We start from the raw sequence: 12,516 nt of genomic DNA on the forward strand, positions 1-12,516 counted from the left end.
CACAGGCGCGAGCGCGGCGGCTAGGGCGTCGCCATCTTTTGGATGGGAGCTCTCTTCGCGCCTTCACACCTTCAACTCCCAGGTGGCGCCATGTTGGTTTGGGGCGGAAGTAGCGGAGACCGGGCTCGTCCCCTTTAAAGGGACAGGGGCGGCTGTAACCTTCGGGGCGCGCTGGGGGACGAAGCGGTGAAGCCGCCGAGGCTGGGGTGAGTAGCTGGTCCATGCGCGTTGCTGCCCCGAGGCCGGGTGTCGAGGCCGGAGGACATGGTAACCGGTTCCGAGCTCGTTTGTGCCAGAATACTCGCTGCGTTTGATGCTGCCCGTACGCTGAGAGGCTGCGCCGAAATTCTAACCCAGCCTGGAGCCGCCCGCGGGGATAAATTGCGCGCGCTTGACGCTGACCCGCACTCGAACGCTGGGACCCGCCAGGCTGTCCTCTCTGCACCCACAACCCGCACCCCCGTCCCCCGCGATAGTATCTGTGGGGAGGAAGAAGCCCAAGGTAGCTTGGCTATTTATGGGCAGAGCCGGGGCTGGAACCGGGACACCGCTCAGTGGAGCCCGAGTCCTCGCAATTCCCACACCGACACTAGTAACGGCAACCACGTTAGGAAATCATCCATATAATGGAATGCTGTGCAGCCGTTAAAACGAAAAATGTTTAATATGCACTAACATGGAACGACTTCCAAAGATACCTTAGATAAAAAAAGGAAGGAGAAAAAGAGCCGCGTTGATCGGCGCTACAGTTTGTGGAAAAGAGCGTGTGTGAGAGTGTGCGTGTCTGCGGGTGTGCGCACCTCTGTCTGGTAAGATGCACAAGAAGTGGTTAACTGTGGAGGCCTAGGTACCCGGGCAAGGGGGGAGAATTTATTTCTTAAATAAGATGATGGGGTGCCTGGGTGGCTCAGTCGTTGGGCGTCTGCCTTCGGCTCAGGTCATGATCCCGGGGTCCTGGGATCGAGCCCCGCATCGGGCTGCTCCGCGGGAAGCCTGCTTCTCCCTCTCCCACTCCCCCCTGCTTGTGTTCCCTCTCTCGCTGTGTCTCTCTCTCTCAAATAAATAAATAGATCTTTAAAAAATAAGATGATGAAGATATAAGGGCTCGGATCCCTCAAGACTTGAGCCAGTGCCTGGGTTCAGCCCTCCTGCTGGAAGGTCTGATTTTCCCCTGTCGTTAGAGGAGGGAATAAGGCTCAGAGATTAGGGATTTTAGTGATATCTCCTGGCCAGGAAGGGGAGAAGCTGGAATTTGAGCCCTGGAGGGTTTTACACTAATGGCCAGAGTCTCCTTATCCCACTTCCCACTGAGAAGCTTTTTTTTTTTTTATCAACCACGTGACACCCAGCGTGGGGTCTGGCACACTGGCTAATCCAAGTTAACTGTTGATTGGCTGTTTACTGACTGCACAGGTAGAACAGACCAGAGACGACGTGATCTGTGCAATGAAGAGAGGAACACTAGAGGCAAGAGCCCAGACTAGAGTCCAAGGCTTGCCCTTTTCCAGCCTGGAGACTGTGAACCTGGCACATCCCTCCCTGAGCCTCCATGTCCCCACCTATAGAACTGACAAGCACGACCACAACTGCCACGGGTGCCCCCCTCCGTCCTGCTTTGGGCTTTACATGCAGATGAGCCCCATTTTACAGATCAGTAAGTGAAGCACAGAGAAATTAAGGTAGTTGTCCAAAGGAGGTCCCCGAAGGGCCTGACTCCCTCACTGACTGAGAGAGATTGCTGGGCGCCTGGGTCTCCCTCCGCCTCCAGGAATCATCCGCACTAATGCTTTGGGAGACCTTCAGTCCTAGTTGAGCTGCCAGAGGCTGAGGATCTGGTAGAGAACAGGACAGACACACAGTTCCTGTCCTTGAAGTCTAATGAGGGTGACAGACAATCCAGCAGTTAGCATCTCTGATGAGCTCTGAGGGCAGAAGCTCAGGCCTTGGGAGCACAACGGCGGGAGCATCTGGCGCAGCCCAGGTGGCGTCAGAGAGGGCTTCTCAAAGTAGGTAACTTTTAATCTGTGTCTGAAAAACGTGTAGGATACCTGGAAGGAGGAATGATGACGCTGGAGACCCACGCAGAGGTGTGCTCATACCTGAAGGTAACTGACATGATCAGAGACCACGCAGGTTAGAAATGTTCAGTCTAGCATCTGCATGAATCACTCCTTCCTCCTGGAGAATGCCTTCCCATGCCAACATCTGTGGCTTTCCACCCTCCAGCCACACTTAACTTGTGTGCAAATTCCGAAGAGTAGGACTTCCCGATTTTATGATCCAGGTGGGGGCGACAAAGGAACACAGGAAAGTTAACAGCAAGGAGGAACTTCTTAACTGACTCGCCCACCTCCCCCTTAACTGGACGCCCCCACCCCCACCCCTGAATACCTTCCCCCTCCAGATTGGCAGCCAACCTGCTAAAGCAGGAACTCTGGGGCGCCTGGGTGGCTCAGTTGGTTAAGCGACTGCCTTCGGCTCGGGTCATGATCCTGGAGTCCCGGGATCGAGTCCCGCATCGGCTCGGGTCATGATCCTGGAGTCCCTGGATCGAGTCCCGCATTGGGCTCCCTGCTCGGCAGGGAGTCTGCTTCTCCCTCTGACCCTCCCCCCATCTCATGTGCTTTCTCTCTCTCTCATTCTCTCTCTCTCAAATAAAATAAAAAAATCTTTAAAAAAAAAATAAAGCAGGAACTCTGCCCTTGTGAATCCAGGTGTCAGTACTGGCAGTTCCTGTCTTTCCAGCTGTTTACGCTCGCATGGGTTCTCAGGTTGCCAGTGTGTTGGGACATCGATAGTTAGTTGGGCATGACCCTTCCCTCCCCCAGTTCTGTAGCCAGTCAAAGTTACTCCTGCTACAGTGGGAGAGGAATCACTGTCAGTACTGTCCCAACAGACGTGGGGCCACATCCCACTCCCAGATTGCGCTGCCATCTCCTTGGAAAAATGAGCAAATGCTCATGCTACTTCCTCATTCCTGGACAATGGTGTAAGCTTTGGGTTTGCGGCTGAGGCCCTTCTGTGCTTTTCTGGGACTTTGACTTCGGGTAAGTCATTTCCCTGCTCTGAGCCTTAGTTTCTGTAAAACAGATGTGACTCTCTTTAATGTTCTTGCCAGGCATTAAGTATATAAACGTACATATATTTTCCCCCATGTGTAAAGCTGCCTTAAAGAGTGAGATTTCAATTTTGGATCCAGATCCTGTGCCAGGTGGAATAAGTAGTGGGCTACCTACTGTGTGTCTCACTCAGGGTCTCCACTCACAGCCACCACCCCGCTTACCCGGATACCTGCAGTCTGGGCTCCATAAGTCATTTCTCTCTCCTTGGCCAATTCCAAAGTCAAGGGAAACTAGATAGAAGTCACCGTGCTTACTAGATCTCTCCAGACAAGTTGTCGCCTCCCTTGGGGCAGAACCAGTGACTCAACAAGTTTTCACAAAACATTTGTCTTATAGGGACTCTCTGGTTTTAGACTGAAAAAAGAAAGAACGAGGAAAAAAGAGAGAAAAATCAGGATTCATTATCTGGCAAGAGACTTTCCTGTATAGGTTTAAATCTTAACAGCTTTTTTTTTTTTTAAGATTCTTTATTTATTTGAGAGAGAGAACAAGCATAAGCAGAGGGGAGCAGCAAAGGGAGAGGGAGAAGCAGACTCCCCGCTGAGCAGGGAGCCCAACACAGGGCTGATCCCAGGACCTTGAGATCATGGCCTGAGCCGAAGGCAGACGCTCAACTGACTGAGCCACCCAGGCGCCTCATTTTAACAGCTTCTTATTGACAGGTTCCTTAGATGCTTAGATGGCATGGGGCTAGTCGGCAAAGCCAAGATTCTCTTGCCTGCCCTTGCAAGCTGCCATGTGGGGTGGAAGGGGCATGGCTCCAGTCCCCAAGGGCTGCTGGTCTGCAGGCAGGGGAGCTGACGGAGGTGGCTGCACCCACCTTCTGGAAAAGGGATGTTTGGGGAAAGCCTATGGACTATTGGAAACAGGTGAACCAGGATTTGAATCCCGGCTCAGGCTCTCAGCTGAGTGTGCTTTGTTTGTTCTCCTCTGAGCAAAATAGGGATGATAATGCCTTCCTAGTAGTTTGTTTTAAGGATTAGGGAATTTAGCACAGGGGTCAGATGTATAGTAGTTGCCCTGTGAGTTCAGAGGAAGGCCCAGGTGGACACAGAGGCAGAGAGGAGGCAGAGCTGGGACTGGGCCCTGCTAGGGAGATAGGACTGGGAGGCATGCCAGGCAGGGGCACAGACGTCCATCCAAAAGCAAGCAAGGGGTGCCTGGCTGGCTCAGGTGGTAGAACGTGCAACTCTTGATCTCAGGGTGATGAGTTCAAGCCCTATGTTGGGCATGGAGCCTAAAAATAAAAAAGGGGCACCTGCCTGGCTCAGTCAGTTAACTCTTGATGTCAGCTCAGGTCATGATCTCAGGGTCGTGAGATAGAGCCCCTTGCTGCCCGCACTGCAGTACTTCTTCGACTAATATTGGAGGAATAACAATAACAATGATGATATCTGTGGAACACTGACTCTTTGCAGGGCACCACGCTAAGTGATTTTCATGTGTCTTCTCGTTGACTCCTCGTGACGACTTTATGAAGCAGGTGCTAATCATTATTCCGATTCAGAGATGATTCTCAGAAAGCCTTAATAATTTGGGGTGCCTGGGTGGCTCAGTCGGTTAAGCGTCTGCCTTTGGCTGAGGTCATGATCCCAGAGTCCTGGGATCAAGCCCTGTGGCAGGCTCTCTGCTCAGCGGGGAGTCTGCTTCCCCTGTCTCTCTACCCCTTCCCCGGCTCCTGCTGTCTTTTCTCGATCTCTCTCTCGAATAAATAAAATAAAATCTTTAAAAAAAAAAGAAAGCTCTAATAATTTGCCTAAAGTCACAAACTAGTAAATGGCTTCAGTCCAATGTCTGTCTGATTGCAAAACCTGACAGCCTCAAAAAAAAAAAAAAAGTATTGAAGTTTTTAAGACCCCAACCCCATCCCAGAGAAAGCCACTATTAATAACTGAGCAGTGTCCCTGGAGAGAGAGCCTTATACATAATCAAGCAGTCCTTGCTTTGCACAACAGAATGAGTTTCAGGCACCAACGTTCAGTTAAATAACACCAGTCCCTCAACAACACCGTTGCAATTCCAGCTGCGATGTTCTGTTAACTATGAGTAATTGCACAAAGTGAGAACTTTGCTACTCTTTAGTCCACAAATCGCTATGGAAATAGCAGATGTGCTTTGTGGTCCAGTGACTAATCACATCACTTCTCTCAAAGCCTGTCAGGGATTGGTCACCGTGCATGCCATTCAGTTCACACACAGACACCAAAGCTCGGAGTTGTGTTGCCTCCTGCCTCCCAGTGATAAACCCATGCGACAGGCTACAAAATGGATCATCAGAAGAGGGAATTGGCCAACAACGACGAAAGTGCTGCAAAGAAATGCACGGAGCGATAAGACAATGGGAAATTTCCATGGGACATAAGTGGAGTGTTGAAAGAAAGCACTGGCTGTGGTAATGTGGACAGAGCACTCTTTTGCTGTTCCAGAAACTCCAGCTACGCAACCAGAGAAACTTAGTGAAGGCAGATTGACCAACATACATGACGCACGTGGTTCTAACCAAATGGATGAAGGTGTCCCACAGGAAGGGATGCCAAGCAAAGAGGTCACATCAAAGGAACGCCCAGATATATTTCACAATAGTGAAAGCACAAGGGATGAAGGGTTTGAAGTTGATGTAAACTCAGAAAGAAGCATGTTAACTCATCAATGCTGAGAAAAGATGCTCGTTCCATATCCTAAGTTATGCGACTAGAAGGAAGCAAGCAAGCACTGTTCACGCTACTCTGGATAATTTCCCCCCAGATTTATTGAGTTATAATTGTCATACATTTAAAGTTTACTACGTGTTGAGGGGGCGCCTGGGTGGCTCAGTCGGTGAAGCATCCAACTCTTGGTTTCGGCTCAGGTCATGATCTCAGGATCATGAGATCGAGCCCCGAGGTGGGCTCGTGCTGGGCCTGGAGGCTCCTTAAGATTCTCTCTCCCTCTGCCTCTCCCCTCCCTCTCAAAAAAAAAAAAAAATTTAAGGTGAAGTGCACAGCGTGATGATTTGGTATATGTAGACATTGGGAAGTGACTCCCACCATCAAGTTAATTAACATACCCATCAGCTTACAGAGTACCTTCTGTGTGTGTGAGAACATTTAAGATCTACTCTCCTAGCAAATTTATTTTTATTTTTTTAAAGATTTTATTTTATTTATTTATTTGACAGAGAGAGAGACAGCGAGAGCAGGAACACAAGCAGGGGGAGTGGGAGAGGGAGAAGCAGGCTTCTTGCTGAGCAGGGAGCCCGATGCGGGGCTCGATCCCAGGACCCTGGGACCATGACCTGAGCCGAAGGCAGATGCTTAATGACTGAGCCACCCAGGCGCCCTCTCCTAGCAAATTTAAATTCTACAATACGGTATTATCAACTGTAGTCACTATCTCTATGCTAAGTCCTCAGGACTTCATCTTATAACAAAGTTTGTACCCTTTTATCAACCTCTCCCCGTTCCCCTCACCGGGTGGCCCCAGCAACCACCATTCTACTCTGTTTCTAGGAGTGCGACTTTTTTTTTTTTTTAGATCCCACATATAAACGACACCACACAGTATTTGTCTCTGGCTTATTTCACCGGGCGTTACACCCTCCAGATTCATTCATGTTGTAGCAAATGGCAGGCTTTCCTTCTTTTTTAAGGCTGAATAACATTCCATTGTATACGTACACAGACCACATTTTCTTTATCCATCCATCCACTGAGGAAGATGTAGGATGTTTCCATATCTTGGTCATTGTGAATAATGCTGCAATGAACATGGGAGTGCAGATATCTTTTTGAGGTAGTGATTTAGTTTCCTTTGGATATCTACCTAAAAGATCATCCTTGATACTTTTTTTTTTTTAAAGTAGGCTCCATGAAAGGGGAACCCTCCTACACTTTTGGTGGGAATGCAAGCTGGTGCAGCCACTCTGGAAAACAGTATGGAAGTTCCTCAAACAGTTGAAAATAGAGCTACCATACGATCCAGCAATTGCACTACTGGGTATTTACCACAAAGATACAAATGTAGGGATCCGAAGGGATACGTGCACCCCAATGTTTATAGCAACAATGTCCACAATAGCCAAACTGTGGAAAGAGCCAAGATGTCCATTGACAGATGAATGGATAAAGAAGATGTGGTATATATATACAATGGAATATTATGCAGCCATCAAAAGGAATGAGCTCTTGCCATTTGCAACGACGTGGATGGAACTGGAGGGTGTTATGCTGAGTGAAATAAGTCAATCAGAGAGACATGTATCATATGACCTCACTGATTTGAGGAATTCTTAATCTCAGGAAACAAACTGAGTGTTGCTGAGTGGTGGGGGGTGGGAGGGATGGGGTGGCTGGGTGATAGACATTGGGTAGGGTATGTGCTATGGTGAGCGCTGTGAATTGTGCAAGACTGTTGAATCACAGATCTGTACTTCTGAAACAAATAATGCAAGATATGTTAAGAAAAAAGAAAAAGAAGAAGATAGCAGGAGGGGAAGAATGAAGGGGAGTAAATCGGAGGGGGAGACGAACCATGAGAGACGATGGACTCTGAAAAACAAACTGAGGGTTCTAGAGGGGAGGAGGGTGGGGGGGATGGGTTAGCCTGGTGATGGGTATTAAGGAGGGCACGTTCTGCGTGGAGCACTGGGTGTTATGCACAAACAATGAATCATGGAACACTACATCAAGAACTAATGATGTATGGTGATTAACATAACAATAAAAAATTTAAAAATAAATAAAGTAGACTCCATGCCCAATGTGAGGCTCAAACTCATGACCCCAAGATCAAGAGTCGCACACTCTACCCACTGAGTCAGCTAGGTGCCCCATTGATATATGTAATTTTGAAGATTTATTTATTTGCGAGTGAGAGAGTGCACTCGTGCATGCACGTGCGCGGGGAGGGGGGGAGGGCAGAGGGAGAGGGAGAAAGAATCTCAAGCCGACTCCCTGCTGAGCATGGAGCCGGCCCCACGGCCCTGAGATCATGACCTGAGCCACAATCAAGAGTCAGATGCTTAACCGACTGTGAGCCACCCAGGCACCCCCCCCCACTGATATATTTTTATAAAGAAAGAAAACACTTTCATTTTTTTTTTAAGATTTTATTTATTTATTTGACAGAGAGAGACACAGAGAGAGAGGGAACACAGGCAGGGGGAGTGGGAGAGGGAGAAGCAGACTTCCCGCCGAGCAGGGAGCCCGATGCAGGGCTCGATCCCAGGACCCTGAGATCACGACCTGAGCCTAAGGCAGACGCTTAACGACGGAGCCACCCAGGCGCCCCAAAACACTTTTATTCTTAATGTTTCTAATTTAAACAGCATTAGTAATGTAATACATACTAAGTTTATTTTTAGTTTTACTATTTTTTCATTTCCCTGTACATTTATAACAAACCATTAGAGAGTTTGTAATGTTTGACAGCAACTCTCAAAGATCACAGAACAATCATAATTTTTCCCACTAATTATTAACTTCCCTTTGAATGATTTCAGGTTACATGCTCATTTTTACAGTCCTGCACTGTAGTGGGGAGTGAGGACTGCCTGTATGTGTATATGTACACACCATCACATACGTACCTGTCGCTCTGTGATTTAAAAAAGGAACCTGGGGTTATATTGTTCTTCAACCAGCTGTTTTTTTATTACCATAAAATTTAAAAATTGAGGTGAAATTCACATAACTGTGAATCAACTGTTCTAAAGCGTACAAGGTGGCATTTCGGGTGTTCACAACATTGTGCTTCCCCCACGTCAAGTTTCAGAACTTTCTCATTACCACAGAGAAACACCCTTGCCCATTAAATAATCACTTCTCATTTTCCCTCCCGTCTCCGGGTAACTACTAACCTTCTGACTGTAAGGATTTTCCTATTCTGGATGTATCACATGAAAGGAACCCTATACTATGTAACCTCCCTGTGTGTCTGGCTTCTGTCCCTCATTGTAATGTTTCCAAAGTGCAACCAAGTTGTAGTGTGGATTGGTACATCCCTTGCTCCTTTTAACGGCTGGGTGATATTCCATTGTATGGAACCACAATTTACTCACTCACCCATTGAGGGACACGTAGATTATTCCCACCTCTTGACAATTATGAATAACGTTGCTATGAACATCTGTATATGAGTTTCTGTGTGCACGTGCATTTTCATTTCTTTTCAGTATATCCCTAGGAGTGAAATTGCCAGGTTGTAAGGTAATTCTATGTTTGGACTTCATACAAATTAAAATTCGTGCGTGGAGCACTTCTCCCTCTCCCACTGCCCCCTGCTTGTGTTCCCTGTCGCACTGTCTCTCTCTCTCTGTCAAATAAATAAATAAAAATCCTAAAAAAAAAAGAATATGATCAAGGTCATTGATTATTTTGAGTCAATTTTTGTGGATTGGGTGAGATAGAGGTCCAACTCCATTCTCTCGTATATGCTACCCAGCTGTCCTAGCACATTTGTTGAAAAGACTGTTTCTTCCTCCGTTGAATCATTTTGGCACCCTTGTCAAAATCATTTGACCAGGGGCACCTGGCTGGCTCAGTCAGTGGAGCATGCGACTCTTGATCTCGGGGTCATGAGTTCAAACCACATGTTGGGTGTGGGGATTCCTTTTTATTTTTATTTTATTTTTTTGATTTTATTTATTTGACAGAGAGAGTGAGAGAGAGCACAAGTAAGCAGAACGGCAGGCAGAGGGAGAGAGAGAAGCAGACTCTCCACTGAGCAGGGAGCCCGATGCGGGGCTCGATCCCAGGACCCTGGGATCATGACCTGAGCCAAAGGCAGACGCTTAACTGACTGAGCCACCCAGGCGCCCTTGGAGATTACTTTTTTAAAAAGACATATGGGGGCGCCTGGGTGGCTTGATGGACATTGGATTGTCTCCAGGTTTTTCGGTCTCACACACAATGCTGCATTAGTCATCCAGAGGTATACCTCTTTGTGTATATGTGTGAATATTCCTCTAAGATAAATTTCTAGGCAGTGGAAGTATTTCTAGAGTCAAAGAGTAATGTATGTTGTTATTGTGAAGTTGCCCTCCAAGAGTTACACCAGTGAACGCTCTAACTTGCTGTTTCCCAGATCATGAATTATAACCTCTTCGTGTACGGTCGTATAAATTTGGTGAGTCTCAGTCTTGTCATTCTCTATGTAGCTGAGAGGCAGAGAATGGTGTTTCATTTTAAATTTGCATTTTGTTAATTATGAGTGAGGTTCAGCCTCTTTTCAAGTTTATTGACTATTTTCTTTTTTTGTGAATTTATGTCTCTTGCCCACATTTTTTTTCTGTTGAGCCGTTGATCTTTTGTTATTGATTTATGAGAATTGTTTGTATATTGAGGCTCATACTAAATTAAAATGGCCTCATTACTCGTCTCCTTCATTAGACTGTGCACTCCTTGAAGAAAAGGAAGGTGTCCTATTCACTGTTGTATACCTGGTAGCATAGGGCATAGGCATAGCATGTAATAGAAGTTCAATAAATATTTGCTGGAGCAATGAAAAGATAAGCATCTACTATGTGGCAGGCCCTGAGCCGGGTGGTGTGATAAAAAGATGAACAGAGGAGAGTCCTCGTGTGACCGAGCTCACTGTCTGGTGGGAGCAATAGACGTCCATTCTCTCACTCAACAAAAGTTTCTGTAGCAGCTTACTCTCTGACTGGTGCGTAATGTCCATTGGAAGAGCCAGCCTGCTGGGATGAGAAAAATGCCAGGACTGTGACTCAGGTGACCATGTCCTGCTGGGATCTGGGGTGGTCATTTCCCCTCCCTGGTCATCAGTATCTCCATCCATAAAATGTGAGTGACTAGACCAAAATCCCTTATTTCCCATTGAGTGTCTGCCATTGAGTATCCATTTGTCTGTGCTTTTTTTTTTTTTAAGAGTGAAGTGTAGTTTTTTTTTTTTTTAGGATGCCCGACGCGGGGCTCGATCGCGGGACTCCGGGATCATGACCTGAGCCAAAGGCAGACGCTCAACGACTGAGCCACCCAGGTGCCCCACCCCTGCCTGTGCTTCTTTCCGGAAGTAGGAATCTGACCCAAGGGGCCATCATGTCACTGCTCAGACCCTCCCCTTGTCCCACATGGCAATAAGTATGGGCTTTGAAAAATCAGTCGTGAGGGTTTTTTTTAAGATTTTATTTATTAGAGAGAGAGAGATAGTGTGCACATGCACACAAGCGGGGGGAATGGCAGGCAGAGGGAGAGGCAGACTCCCTGCGGAGCAGGGAGCCCAGTGCAGGGCTCTCGATCCCAGGACCCTGGGATCATGACCTGAGCCAAAGGCAGATGCCGGACTGACTGAGCCACCCGGCCCCTCTCAGAGTCTTGAGTTTATTTATTTATTTATTTGTGAGTAAAGCGATAGAAGTTTATTAAGTGAAGATACAGAAAAAGCTCTCAAGAGTGAGGGGTCCCGACAGGGCTGCCCCAGAATCCCGAGTTTAAATTCCAGCTCTGCTACTTGCTAACTGTGGCTTTGGGTGTGTGACTTAGCTTCTTGATGGAGCCTTTCTCGTAGGTTTTTTTTTAAAGTGATAGAACCTGTATGGTGCTGGCAGGCTGCTGGGCACAGAGAAAGTACGAAGTCGTTAAAAGGCCACTGTCATTACCCTTAGGACACACCTCAAGGCTATATAGTGCAATTGGCCAGGGAAGACCTGCTTCCCAGAAGTTGAGGGAGAGGCAAGAGGAATTGGAGGTGGGTTTGGCTTGGGAAAGGCAGCCTGAGGAGCCCCCGGGTGTTGTCAAAGGGGTGTCTGTGGAGGTCCCTGGGTCGGCCCAGGCAGTGGGAGGACTCTGGTCTGGAAGGTCAGCAGTCCCACCTCACGGTAGGCCCGGACCAGCACCCTCCCAGCTGTGGGCCTCCTCTATGAAGTAAAGCCACAGTCCCCTCTTGCCACGCAAGGGTCGCCCTGTGCCCAAATGTGTGGGCTTCCAGGGCCAGCTAGCCGGAAGTCTAGACAGAGATGGTTCCGCGCGCCCCCTGCTGGCAGCATCCGAACAACAACCCCCCCAAGCCCCTTTCTTCTGGAGGGCTCCACCTTGACACCTGCTGGTGTTCCTGGATGAGAGCAACCCGCAGGGCCACCTGTGCCCTTCCTGGCCTCAGCTCGGACCCCCAGTGGCTTCTTCCTCCCCTTCCAATTTATGGAAACTGCTCCCACTACACCTGCATGCTCACAGAGATGTGTGCACATGCTCATGCAACTGCTCATATTTACACGATATCATAACCACACACAATTTACCTATGTTCAAGGTCACATTATACTTTCATGAGCCCCTTTCTCCATTAAAAAAAAGTCAAAATTATATATTTGGGGGTGAGAGGCAGAGGGAAAGAGAGAATCTTAAGCAGGCTCCATGCTCAGCGCAGAGCCCAACGCCGGGCTAGATCTCACGACCTT

General features: G+C 47.9%; 1 protein-coding gene across 2 annotated transcripts in view; it reads left to right on the forward strand.

Annotated features, from left to right (window-relative positions):
• The first annotated feature begins 70 nt into the window (after positions 1 to 70).
• Positions 71 to 12,516, forward strand: part of KYAT1 (kynurenine aminotransferase 1) — a 32,973-nt gene continuing 20,527 nt past the window's right edge. The window contains exon 1 of one of the 2 annotated variants that reach the window (XM_025888128.2): positions 71 to 206. The gene's annotated coding sequence lies outside the window, so the exon portion shown is untranslated. The remainder of the gene's footprint in view (positions 207 to 12,516) is intronic. The other variant, XM_025888127.2, reaches the window with a different exon arrangement.

The sequence above is a fragment of the Callorhinus ursinus genome, unplaced genomic scaffold, assembly GCF_003265705.2.
Source record: "Callorhinus ursinus isolate GAN/ISIS: 27379988/994484 unplaced genomic scaffold, GSC_fseal_2.0 scaffold24, whole genome shotgun sequence".
Lineage (NCBI taxonomy): Eukaryota > Metazoa > Chordata > Mammalia > Carnivora > Otariidae > Callorhinus > Callorhinus ursinus.